Source organism: Papaver somniferum, chromosome 6, assembly GCF_003573695.1.
Source record: "Papaver somniferum cultivar HN1 chromosome 6, ASM357369v1, whole genome shotgun sequence".
NCBI classification, from domain to species: Eukaryota; Viridiplantae; Streptophyta; class Magnoliopsida; order Ranunculales; family Papaveraceae; genus Papaver; species Papaver somniferum.
This window is the reverse complement of record NC_039363.1, coordinates 7,125,824-7,139,474: the sequence shown is the minus strand read 5'-3', so window position 1 is coordinate 7,139,474 and position 13,651 is coordinate 7,125,824. Positions and strand designations below refer to the sequence as shown.

The window sequence follows — 13,651 nt, the reverse complement described above, 5'->3', positions numbered from 1 at the left end:
GTTGGCGAGCCGTGGCATGCTTGCGGAGCCGTGCCATGCCGGCATGTTGGCGATCCACGACATGTTGGCAAGGCTGTGGCATGACGGCATGCTGGCGGAGCCCTGGCATGCTGGCAGGCTGGAGAGGCTATGGCGTGGCGACATGCTGGCGGAGCCGTGGCATGCTGGTAGGCTGGCGGAGCCGTGGCATGCGGTATGGTAGCGAGGCCGTGGCATGGCGGCATGTTGGCGAGTCGCGGTTGGCGTCCTGTTGGAGGGGCCGTGGTAGTTGGCTTTGTATCCAAGATGGTTTGTTGTTGGGCCAAGAGTTGCGCAAGTCTTGCGATTTAGTGGTAAACTTGGACAACTGAGATTTTGCACCCCAGGAGGAAGCATGGCCCTTGATTATGGTTTTATTTTGTTCGTGTAGCGGCATTGGTAGCGTGCTGATGGTACGCCGGCTAACAATGGCATAGGGGTACGCCAATGACATAGTCGTGGGTAAATTAAGGCTTGGCGAGGCCAAGGCCTTAGTCTTGGGCGCCGTGGAAGGCTTTAGTGGTAATTGAATATTTATCCCTACTTTTAATAGGCTATACAAATATCCTTATCACATAATAAATATGTCCCTCTTTATCTATAAGCCCATCTGGGATCCATTAACATTTTTTTGTTTCCACATTTACCCTCCCCACATATTAACAAATATCGTTTTTCTTTGTTTCTAACAAAAACACTCGACACAAATCTCTCCCACCATCTCCGTCGCCTCCACCACCACCATCTCCATCGCCTCCACACGACCACTACCATAACCTTTGTTTCCTCCGCCACAATTTCAGTAGATCTATTTCGTAAAACCTCATCTATTTCGTCAACAAATCCATTGAAACAGATAAGTTCTCGTTCTAATTTTAATTTTCATTCTATTGAAATTTCAATTTCAATCCACTAGATTAATCAAAACTTTAGGGTTCAATATCTGTGTTTCAGTTGTGTTTATCGATTGATTTGATTTTAAAATGTATTTCATACTTGTAACTAGTTGACCTTGATCTGTAATACCCGATAAATCTTTTTGAATTTAATATGTGTAAGCTCAATTATTCTGTAGCAGCTAGCAACTATTCTTTTTTGTTTTGCCATGAAATTGTAAATGGATTGTAGATGTTGTTTAACACATTAATGGTAATAGATTCAGTTTCCTCCTTAGATACAAATGTATTGAAAAATTACGATGGTTTTAACCAAACATGGATCAAATGATATAACGAGATAAAGCCAGTATTGATGTGGATGTGTAAATTATAGATTCATGGGTATGCAAGGTAACTTTATCAAGATCAATTTGATCTTCATGTTTGTAATCTAACGTGGACAGTATAACATGTAAATGTTTTCAGGTCTCTACAAGTGTTGCTTTCCTAGAAGTAGCCCTCTTTGGGTTCAGTTAGACTGCTGCTACTTTCTATACGAGGGAGTACAATATATTTTAAATAAGATCAGGAAGTACAATATGTGTACAAGTTTCTTTACGAGGTAATGTGTCGCCAGATTGTATTCCAAGTGAATGTAGGAACATATGGAAGTAACAAAATGTCCAAGACTTTTGAGGTTACCAAAGACTTTGTTAAGACAAACTGTTGGGCACAATACTTTGTTGAAGATTTAATAGCAGAGGTTTGCATATATACAATCCCTTCAAAAAAGTAATTGGTACACATTTTAAACATTGTCATCTAATGGGTGTTGAAAAATTACAGGAAAATTATGTCAAACTGGAGAGTTTGTATCATCCATTCGATGCAAAAAAATATTATTCTCTGTCTATTTGGAGGATCGACAACATGACCATGATAGATGGGTCAGCTGGGGAAAAATAAGAGCATGAGGAGACTTTTAAGGACGATATTGATTAGTTGATTTAACTAAGATGAGCGATGTTGACGAGATATTTTCAAAAAATATTTAAATTTCCATGTTCATGTAGAGCATTAACTCATTATAATCAATGAACCTAAATAGAAAAGTGTTTGGAAGTTAAGATTATATTTCTCTTGTTTGAGCAAATCTCCGACGGTAAAATATTAAAGGAAAAAAAAATAAGAAAAAAGAGAGGAAAATCCCTACTATTTTTATGACAAACGCATATTTAATCATAAGGAGCTGATAAGTATTCGGGACACAAATTATACGATATATTAAAAATGAACCAACATCATGGCCGTGCCATTACGGCACGTGTTAAGGGCTACTATATTTATATACTATTATAAAAATATAATGGAAACATGCTTAAATCCGGAAACATTAGGAAACGGGATTATATCAGGGGTTATTTTGTGTTTCCTCCCCTCCCAAGATTTTTAATTCGCGTTTCCTCCCCAAATAAATCAAAATTAATGTTTCCACCCATCGTTAATTTTTCCATCCATTCCGGGTTAGTTGACTCCGCAGTAACAAAACGTGGAAAAACAGAAAACATTTTTTGAGTAAACGACCAAAGATGCCCTCGTGTTCTTTATTTATTTATATAGATTGACATGAATCATTGATGGGAATAAAAAAAATAGAATAATGGATCACGAATAGTTTGATTATCATTAAGCGGTAGACTAAATAAATCAAAAAGCCAAAGAAAAAGAAGAAAATTAGGTTGAAGATATCGATGTGGATTCGTAGACGGGACAGAAATCAATTAGTATTCGGTTCTGGGAAATAGTTGAATTGATTAAGATACTGCAACTGTTGATACATTACAATTATTGATATAATTGATAAAGAATTAACCTGTTGTTCTTCTTCTGCATCTTCATCTACTCCTACACAATTTTAATCTATCATCACCGTCGTTTAACAGAAACGTTCACCACCATGAACAAAGAACACTCTGTTTTTCTATTAGATATCGGGTATCATCTTGTTGTAACTATGGCTCAATGGAGGCTTTTTAAGAAGAAGCCAGAATTTGATTTAGGAGATGAAGTGAGGAAGGGACTGTGTTGAATTTGGTTTATATTTGGGTTTGTTTTGCTTACAGGAAACAGCTCACAAGTGTCTTCTTTGTAGTTAATTTCATGAGATAAATGGATGTGATTGATGGTGTTTCAGTAATTGTGTGTGTTCAGAAGTGTTGGATGTATATCCTAATCAAAATTGCAGGAACTAGAAGCTACAAAGGAGGTGCAAATACCACAAGAGAAACATATCATCACCAATAGAAAAACGCCCAACAATTGTTCGTCAAAATTCCTTCTCAAATCCTAACTAATTACAATGAGCTTTTTAACTGGTTTACCAACAAAATCAACATCAACTGTGCCAGTAGTTGAATCAGAGTAAATAACGTCGAAATGAAAATCGGTACGAAGTAGTGTATGCATTTCCGTACGATAATGAAACTCAAAGGTTTTCAGTGGCATAATAGCATATGGGAATCAAACAGGGAGTGGAATTAACGGAAGGTCGGTTGTATTGTCTGATTGCGGTGGTGGTCCTGGTGTATGATGTTTCTTAAGAAATTTGAGGGAGATCACGGTGGAATTTCAGTGATAATAATCAGATTTGATTTAAATTTAAGGGTATTTTTGGTAATTTAAATGCCACATGTATTAATTCTCCACCTGTGCAATAATGCAGAGTCAACTAATTGGGTTTTGGATGGAAAAACTAACGATGGGAGGACACACTAATTTTAATTTATTTGGGGAGGAAACACAAATTAGCGATCTTAAAAAGGGAGGAAATGTAAAATAGCCCTTGTATCAGAAAACGTGAGGTACAAACGGATATATAGACACCTCTTGTGGCCAGCGGACGGATGGATTTAAACCTCCACAACTCTTATACGTAACCGCCGGATGGAAGAAATCAATGGTCGTCTATTACGCAAGACATACACCTATTACGCAAGACATACACCACTTATTTTTATAATATATATATATATACACCAAAACGTTCCCAGGTTTTATATAATCTTTATATTGAAACAGAATATATATATATAAAACTTCAAAACAGAATATATTATTAAAACTAGTAAATAGAAATAATGATTGAAAGATAATTTAGAAAATGATTAATAGAAAATTAAAAGGAATCTTCATAATTAAAAGAAATTTAAAACATAGATAACGGGTAGAGATACTTACAAAGTAGTCTTTTATTCCTTAATAGATAGCACACCAAACAACTTCAAACTCACACTTAGAACATGAAAACACTCACAAACTATCACTCTCAAAGCAGGAAACACTCAGAAACTTTCACTCTCAAACTTATAGACAATGACTCTTGAGAACTAAAAACTTGCCCTTTCCCTTTCCCTTTCCCTTAACGGGTATTTATATAGGGGAAAGTTTGTAAGAAACAAAAGAGATCAGATTTTGTTTTTTGAGAATCCTATTTATAATTACAACAACCTATAAGTGGTAGACAAGTGGAAGACATATCTAAGGTGGAAATCTTAGATAAGATTTACCTTTTTTTTTTTTTTTGGAAAATATTAAACCTTTTCACTTTTACTATTTTGAAGCAAATACGTGTCCTTGATGAATAGTGGAGTCGATCCTGCTTCCTGTTGATGAAAAGTTGACCAATTTTTATTTTTTTATTTTTTTTTGCCGGAAAATAATTAGAATTTTCCTATCTTCTTCGATCCATTTAAACCCTAAATCATTCCAAAGCAATCATCACCATTTGCATTTAGGTCTTCTGTATTTTCCGATTTTATCTCTTCTTCCTCAAAGGTTTTTGACGAGGACGGTTGGGAACCCAAATCTTCGTTATCAAGTGCCTCCAAAATCTTCTTCTAAAATTCTTCCTTTGACAAGTCCCCGTGCCTATGCTTTAGTGCGAGTATGCGGGTTGAGAATTCCATCGGCATTGAGGTGGTTGATGCCGATACCATAAGCTGAGCTGCAACAAACTGCATGTTAAATGTAGATGGTTGTAGATGTGCTGCATTATATCTATCCCACCATTTGATATATAATTGCCTTTCTAAATAAGGGATATAATCCCAATCAGGATCATTATGTTGTGGAATCGAATAATTCCATCTTAGAATCCATGGGATTTCATACAGTATAAAGAACCACTGCATTAATCTTCTTATGTCATAAGATTGGCTATTAGACTTGATAAACTTATTTAACATATCTACAATATATGCAGGTAAAATCTCCGGGCATGGCCCCCAGATACTTAGCCATGCTCTAAACCAATTTGGTAGCTCTTTGATTATATTGAGTTTAAATCCAATATACCAGGAATGAGAGAATCTCTGAGTTTGATAGCAAAAAATATGTGTCCATGCTTTAATATAATCAGTATAAGAATATGATCTCGGTTTGATATGGGGGTGATCATTGAATTTTTTTAACCCATGAGGGTTCATTCCCCAATCTCGGTATGATAATACCTTAAGAATAACAAGCTTGGAGAACACAGGAGGACCATTACCATTACTGTTGTCCGTGTTATGTGTTAAAAGGATAGATCATGTCTCTATGAGTATTGTTTCATAAAACTCTCTAGTTTTACCATAATGTGGTAAAATATGCTCTTTTAAGTACATGCTTGCAACTTCTGCAGGATCTCTGTTAGCATGTTTTGTTTCTACCGCTAAAAGCGGTATTGATGTGGACATTATAAATGCCGACTTTTCTTCTGAAGAAGAATATTGTTTTCCCTTATTTGGGTTTCCTTTAATCATAATAGGATTACTTTTGTTCCTTTTATTAGGAGATGGGTAAGAAAATTGAGGAGCCTTTCCCCTAGTTATCTGGAAGTCCATGCTTCCCCTGCAAAAATTTACGAGTCAAGAAATCAGGAAGAGAATTAGTTTCACCTTTTATATATTCAATTTTGAAATCAAACGCTGATAAAATGGCTTGCCATCTAGCAAAAATTTGCCGAGAGGCTAAATTTTTAACATCCTTTACCAATACTTCCTTAGCTGCCTGACAATCCACTCTAATAAGAAATTCCTGGTTTAACAAATCACTTTCAAATTTAGTAACACAATGAATTATTGCCAATATTTCTTTTTTAATGGTTGAGTAATTTTGTTATGCCGATTTCCATACACCTGAGGTATATCTTACTAATTGCTCTTTATTATGAATCCTTTGTTTAAGGATTCCTCCATATCCGACATCTGAAGCATCAGTCTCAACTATTTTGTAGGCTATTGGATTCGGTATAGTTAGGCATGGCAATTCTTTAGCTTTAGCTTTGATTTTTATAACAGCAGTTGTATGCTCACTGCTCCAATTAGCAGGGTTTTTCCGTAATCTTGCATATAGAGGTTTGCTATCCTTAGCTAAATCCTTATAAAAATCTGCTATATAATTTAAGCTTCCTAAGAATCTTTGTAATTGTTTTTTATCCTTGATTTCATCAGGAATTTTACCAGCAAAGAATATAGCCCGTTCTATAGGTATTATAGTACCTTTACTAATATTGTGACCAAGGAATCTAACCTGGGTTTGAAATATTTTCATCTTTTTTGCAGATACCACTAATTCGGCCTGTTTTACTATTTTGAGGAATATTGATAAGTGTTTGTATCAGTAGACTCTAACTTATCAATATAAAGATTATATATTCTCACAGATACCAGAAGACTAATTTTCTTTGAAAACGATCTGACAAAGCTAGCCATAATAAGGGTTTATAAAGCTGTAAACGGTCAACATGAATCAATGCTCTAATTTTTTAAAGAGGTTTTATTTTACGAGCTCACTGCGACTAATATTTAGCACTTTATCTCCCCTTTTAAATGGCTCTAATACCAAAACGTTCCCAGATTTTATATAATCTTTATATTGAAACAGAATATATATATATAAAACTTCAAAACAGAATATATTATTAAAACTAATAAATAGAAATAGTGATTGAAAAATAATTTAGAAAATGATTAATAGAAAATTAAAAGGAATCTTCATAATTAAAAGAAATTTAAAACATAGATAACGGGTAAAGATACTTACAAAGTAGTCTTTTATTCCTTAATAGATAGCACACCAAACAACTTCAGACTCACACTTAGAACATGAAAACACTCACAAACTATCACTCTCAAAGCAGGAAACACTCAGAAACTTGCACTCTCAAACTTATAGACAATGACTCTTGAGAACTAAAAACTTGCTCTTTCCCTTTCCCTTAACGGGTATTTATATAGGGGAAAGTTTGCAAGAAACAAAAGAGATCAGATTTTGTTTTTTGAGAATCCTATCTATAATTACAACAACCTATAAGTGGTAGACAAGTGGAAGATATATCTAAGGTGGAAATCTTAGATAATATTTACCTTTTTTTTTTTGGAAAATATTAAACCTTTTCACTTTTACTATTTTGAAGCAAATACGTGTCCTTGATGAACAGTGGAGTCGATCCTGCTTCCTGTTGATGAAAAGTTGACCAATTTTTTTTTTTTTTTTTTTTTTTGCTGGAAAATAATTAGAATTTTCCTATCTTCTTCGAACCATTTAAACCCTAAATCATTCAAAGCAATCATCACCATTTGCATTTAGGTCTTCTGTATTTTCCGATTTTATCTCTTCTTCCTCAAAGGATTTTGACGAGGACGGTTGGGAACCCAAATCTTCGTTATCAAGTGCCTCCAAAATCTGCTTCTTAAATTCTTCCTTTGACAAGTCCCCGTGCCCATGCTTTAGTGCGAGTATGTGGGTTGAGAATTCCATCGGCATTGAGGTGGTTGATGCCGATACATAAGCTGGCTGCAACAACTGCATGTTAAATGTAGATGGTTGTAGATGTGCTGCATTATATCTATCCCACCATTTGATATATAATTGCCTTTCTAAATAAGGGATATAATCCCAATCAGGATCATTATCTTGTGGAATCGAATAATTCCATCTTAGAATCCATGGGATTTCATACAGTATAAAGAACCACTGCATTAATCTTCTTATATCATAAGATTGGCTATTAGCCTTGATAAACTTATTTAACATATCTACAATATATGCAGGTAAAATCTCCGGGCATGGCCCCCAGATACTTAGCCATGCTCTAAACCAATTTGGTAGCTTTTGATTGTATTGAGTTTAAAACCAATATACCAGGAATGAGAGAATCTCTGAGTTTGATAGCAAAAATATGTGTCCATGCTTTAATATAATCAGTATAAGAATATGATCTCGGTTTGATATGGGGGTGATCATTGAATTTTTTTAACCCATGAGGGTTCATTCCCCAATCTCGGTATGATAATACCTTAAGAATAACAAGCTTGGAGAACGCAGGAGGACCATTACCATTACTGTTGGCCGTGTTATGTGTTAAAAGGATAGATCCTGTCTCTATGAGTATTGTTTCATAAAACTCTCTAGTTTTACCATAATGTGGTAAAATATGCTCTTTTAAGTACATGCTTGCAACTTCTGCAGGATCTCTGTTAGCATGTTCTGTTTCTACCGCTAAAAGCGGTATTGATGTGGACATTATAAATGCCGACTTTTCTTCTGAAGAAGAATATTGTTTTCCCTTATTTGGGTTTCCTTTAATCATAATAGGATTACTTTTGTTCCTTTTATTAGGAGATGGGTAAGAAAATTGAGGAGCCTTTCCCCTAGTTATCTGGCAGTCCATGCTTCCCCTGCAAAAATTCACGAGTCAAGAAATCAGGTAGAGAATTAGTTTCACCTTTTATATATTCAATTTTGAAATCAAACGCTGATAAAATGGCTTGCCATCTTGCAAAAATTTGCCGAGAGGCTAAATTTTTAACATCCTTTACCAATACTTCCTTAGCTGCCTGACAATCCACTCTAATAAGAAATTCCTGGTTTAACAAATCACTTTCAAATTTAGTAACACAATGAATTATTGCCAATATTTCTTTTTAATGGTTGAGTAATTTTGTTGTGCCGATTTCCATACACCTGAGGTATATCTTACTAATTGCTCTTTATTATGAATCCTTTGTTTAAGGATTCCTCCATATCCGACATCTGAAGCATCAGTCTCAACTATTTTGTAGGCTGTTGGATTCGCTATAGTTAGGCATGGCAATTCTTTAGCTTTAGCTTTGATTTTTATAACAGCAGTTGTATGCTCACTGCTCCAATTAGCAGGGTTTTTCCGTAATCTTGCATATAGAGGTTTGCTATCCTTAGCTAAATCCTTATAAAAATCTGCTATATAATTTAAGCTTCCTAAGAATCTTTGTAATTGTTTTTTATCCTTGATTTCATCAGGAAATTTATCAGCAAAGGATATAGCCCGTTCTATAGGTATTATAGTACCTTTATTAATATTGTGACCAAGGAATCTAACCTGGGTTTGAAATATTTTCATCTTTTTTGCAGATACCACTAATCCGGCCTGTTTTACTATTTTGAGGAATATTGATAAGTGTTTAAAATGTTGCTCAATTGATTCAGAATATATTAATACATCATCAATGTATACAATTGTAAAAGTTGAATAAGAATTAAATATGTTATTCATAATATGTTGAAATTCTGATGGAGCATTTTTTAAACCAAATGGCATAACATTCCATTCATAATGTCCAAAGGGAACCGTAAATGCAGTTTTATACTTGTCTTTTTCTGCGATTTGAATTTGCCAATATCCTGACTTTAAGTCAAATTTTGAAAATATGACAGCATTATGTAATCTATCTAAAAGATCTTTTTTATTAGGAATTGGATACCTAATCCATCTTAATGCTTTATTCAAAGGCTTATAGTTGATGACTAATCTCGGAACTCCTCTTTCTAATTCAGCTGCTTTTTCTACATAAAATGCAGGACAACTCCAAGGAGAGTAACTTTTTCTAATCAAACCTTTATCTAGTAAATCTTGAATTTCAGATTTACATATTTCTAATCTATTGTTCATTTGAATTGGTCTGGCTTTTGTTGGAATCATTTTTTCAGAAAAATCTGGTTCATAAGGTAATTCTACTATATGTTGTTTTCTTTCCCAGAATGCATTTGGGATTTCAGCACAAACTTCTTTCACTAGAAGATCATTAAAATCATTGATTTGTTTTTGGAGTTTTGGGCAATTTAGTTTCTCTTCTATTTGCTTATATTGAATCTCCTCTTTTAAGAAGAACAAAAAATTTTCTTTGTGCTTGATTTTTTCTTGAACCTGGTTAATAAATTTTTGCCTAGGTTCAGAGACAAATTCAAATAATATTTTATGTCCCTGAATGAGGGCTTCAATGCCCGTATTGTTAATACTTAACGGGTATAACATATTCAAGAATGGAGTCCCTAATATGCAGGATTGAGATAAATTCTTTACCATGATAAATGGTGTCGCTAGACAAATACCATTATTACACACCGCAGCATCAGATAATTTGTAATTAATTATCAATTTGTTTCCATCTGCAGTATTAAGAACTTGGGTTGTTTTGCTAAAATACTTTGTGGGAACTAATCCTTCATTTAAGCAGTTTAGATCTGCACCCGAATCTATGAGTGCCATAGTTTCAAAACGGTATTCTTTTCCTATGATTAGGGTGACTAAGGTGTACCACTTTTGAGTGATTACTTTATCTATTATATTAATGAATTGCATGTTTTCGATATCCTGGTTATTAGTAGGTGATTCTGGTTTATCTATATGTGTAGTAATATGAGCCTGGTAGTTTTGTAAAATTTCATCAAAAGAGTTTTCTTCTTGTGAGTCATACTCACAGTCTACTGGTTTATGAAGTTCCAATATCTGGACTCTTTGCTTAAGACTTCTTAATTCTTCTTTAACCTGATTAACTTCTGCCCTAAGATCATTGACTGATGGTTTTTTTTAATGTGATGATTTTCTACTCTTGCCATTATTTCCTTAAAACTATAAGGTTTGTAAGAAGTTTCGATTTTCTCTTGTTTTGGTGCTCTTTTAGCTACTTCAATATATTTTTCTAAAGCTATTCGCTTTGATTCTGGATTTTCAATTTTATCAATTAACTCTAATATAAAATTTTCTTCATTGGTGAGGACATTAATTCCTAGACTAGATATTTGTTTATGAAAACAATTTTTACAAGAACAACCATCTGTACATTCATCATCCTCCAATCCTGAAATTGTCCCTGAATCATTTTCTGAGGAGGATGATTCATCCTCTTCAGATAGATCGGAGTCCATTAAGAGGACTTGTTCTAATTGACGTTTGAGACCTTCGTCTAGATTAAGCTCATTTATTTTTTGTTTTGTACGACACTTATTACTATAATGCCCAATTTTTCCACACTTGTAACAGACCGGAAGTGACTTATTAGTCTTTTTATTTAATTGTTGTGTCTTATTGTTGTTTTTCCTAAAATTGGGTCGTTTAGATTTCAATGGATACCTATTAGGATATCTAGTAGTCTTAGGATTGTTATGGGAAGGTGGTCGAGTACCTTTCTTCCTAGATAATAACGCGGATGGTGTATTAGTGTATCCAAATTGCTCACAAAAATCACCTAACTCTTGCTTGTTAGATAATTTATTCTTTTGTATTTGTCTATGTAGCTTCATGTCTGAGCATAAAGCTAAACCTTCACATACAATTTCGGAAGATAGTTGGCCAAAAGTATATTCGCCATACTCAATACGTTGTTGAATATTTTTTGATTTTAGTCTATTTATAACCCTTTCAGCAAACAGAGGGGGTAATCCTGAGACTAATTTCTCTTTCCAAAAATCAGAATTAGAGGAACAATCTTCTCTGCTAAACAATTTTGAGAAGAATACATCCTTGTACCATCTATAATGGGAGAGGGTAGGACATTTAAGATTAATAAGTAATTCCCTAGATCTTTCCATTTGTTGGCTATTACTTCCTACAAAGTGCAGGCCAATGGTATAAAGTAGGGTACTAACAATATCTTCCTGAGAGTATTCAGTACCATCTTCTAGCTTGATTGGTTTCTTTGCCATATAAATGCTATATTTTTCCTGGTCGGACATATGGAAATCCCACCATCCTTTAAGTTGGCCAGTAAAGCCAGTAACTATTGATTCAACAATTTGTTTTTTTGGGTTTTTAATGAGTCTAGAAGCAGAAGCATACATCAACATTGTCTTATGATATTTACTATTTGGTATTCTGTCATACCATCTATGTTCCACTCAACTATGGATCTTTCATCAAACGAAGTCTGATTCCAATTATAATCCTCTTCCAGTTGTAAATCTACCGGTGTTGGTCTAGGGTAATAATTTCTAGTAGGAACTGTCGGTGTATATTTATTTTTTCCAAAAAATATTTTATTAATGTCATCAGAATTGTTGTTAATATTACCAGAATTTGATGAATGAAAAATTTCTTCCAGTTCTATATCACTGTATTCTTCGTGTTTGGACATAACATTTATTCCTTCTTTTGATTGTTTGGATGCTTTAGATGGGCCTGAAGCAGATAAGCCTAATTTTCCTAGCTTTTCTACTAGTGCATCTACAAAGCTATTATCTGGGTTGGACAACCTGAAGACATTTGGATCTATTATTGGGTTTGGTTTAAATAATAATCCACTAGATGGTGCCGGATTAAGTTTAAGCTCATTAGGTTGTATATGTTGGATTTTATCCTTGTTTAACAAGCCTTCAATTCTTGTCGTTTGTTTTCCTATTGAATGTAAATATAAATTGGTGTAGTTATTTTGTTGTATTAACTGACCAATATCTTTATGGTTAGCTACTGAATCAGTTCCCTTATGTTCTAATTTGTATGGGGCTGCTATAGCACCTTTGATATCAAGGACTACTTCTGGTGGATGGATTGACTGAATAACATTTCCATCTTTTGTCGTATAAGATTGAAACTGGGTTTCCAACATATTAAGCGATCTCTTATATTTATTTAAATTGTAAGTTTTGGTAAAATCTTCAAACCAGGTGAAAAATGGGTTTGGATTTTTATTATGACTTAAGTATAGAGCATAAGTTTTATATATTCTTGTTCTTCTATTAGAACTAAAGTTGGATTCAAACCAAGCCCTTTTATTTGTATTTTCTAAACTATGATACTCTTTTCGAAGTTCTTGTAAATCCAATGATGGTTTTTGGATCACATTTATCTCAAATTCTAGATCGGAGAATGTCGGTTCTACTTGTTCAGGAATATTTCTAACCGTAGATTTTGGCGTTTCTACTTTATAATAAGGTTTATTAACCTGATGCGCGGTTTGTTTAACTCCTTCTATAATAATATCATTTGGGTCATTTATAAAATTATGAATAGGATCTGTATAAGAAGAAGATGCTACAGATGGCCTTGGTGCACTTCCCTCGCCTTCTGATATCTTAAGCCTAGTTTTACTGAAAGATGTAAACTGTATTTCCACATCTCCATCTTCATATTCAATTATTTGTTGGAGATTATGGTTTTGGCAAGGCTTTGCTGGAACTTCTACCTGTAAAGTCCACTTTTCAGGGAGGGTAACCTGATCCCACTTTATGGTTCTGGGAATAACTGTATGGGCTTTACCAATATTGGTATGAAAAAGAGTAGTCTGACCTTTTGTGTCATAAACTTGAGCATTAGGACATAAGGTATTCATAACCTTATAATATATTCTATACACAACGGCTAAGTTCTGCGACTCTGCGACCATATCAAACCCCTGAGTTCTAACATTTAAAATTAGAGTTTTAAGGAGTCCTGGATCAGACTATTTTTCTTTGAAAAA

At 34.1% G+C, this 13,651-nt stretch overlaps 1 long non-coding RNA gene across 1 annotated transcript; it reads left to right on the top strand.

The window, feature by feature from the left end:
* The first annotated feature begins 6,188 nt into the window (after positions 1-6,188).
* On the top strand, positions 6,189-9,346 carry LOC113286576. Its single transcript, XR_003329360.1, has 3 exons — positions 6,189-6,292; positions 9,219-9,254; positions 9,330-9,346. It is a non-coding gene; the product is annotated as an uncharacterized LOC113286576 (long non-coding RNA).
* Positions 9,347-13,651: the final 4,305 nt, after the last annotated feature.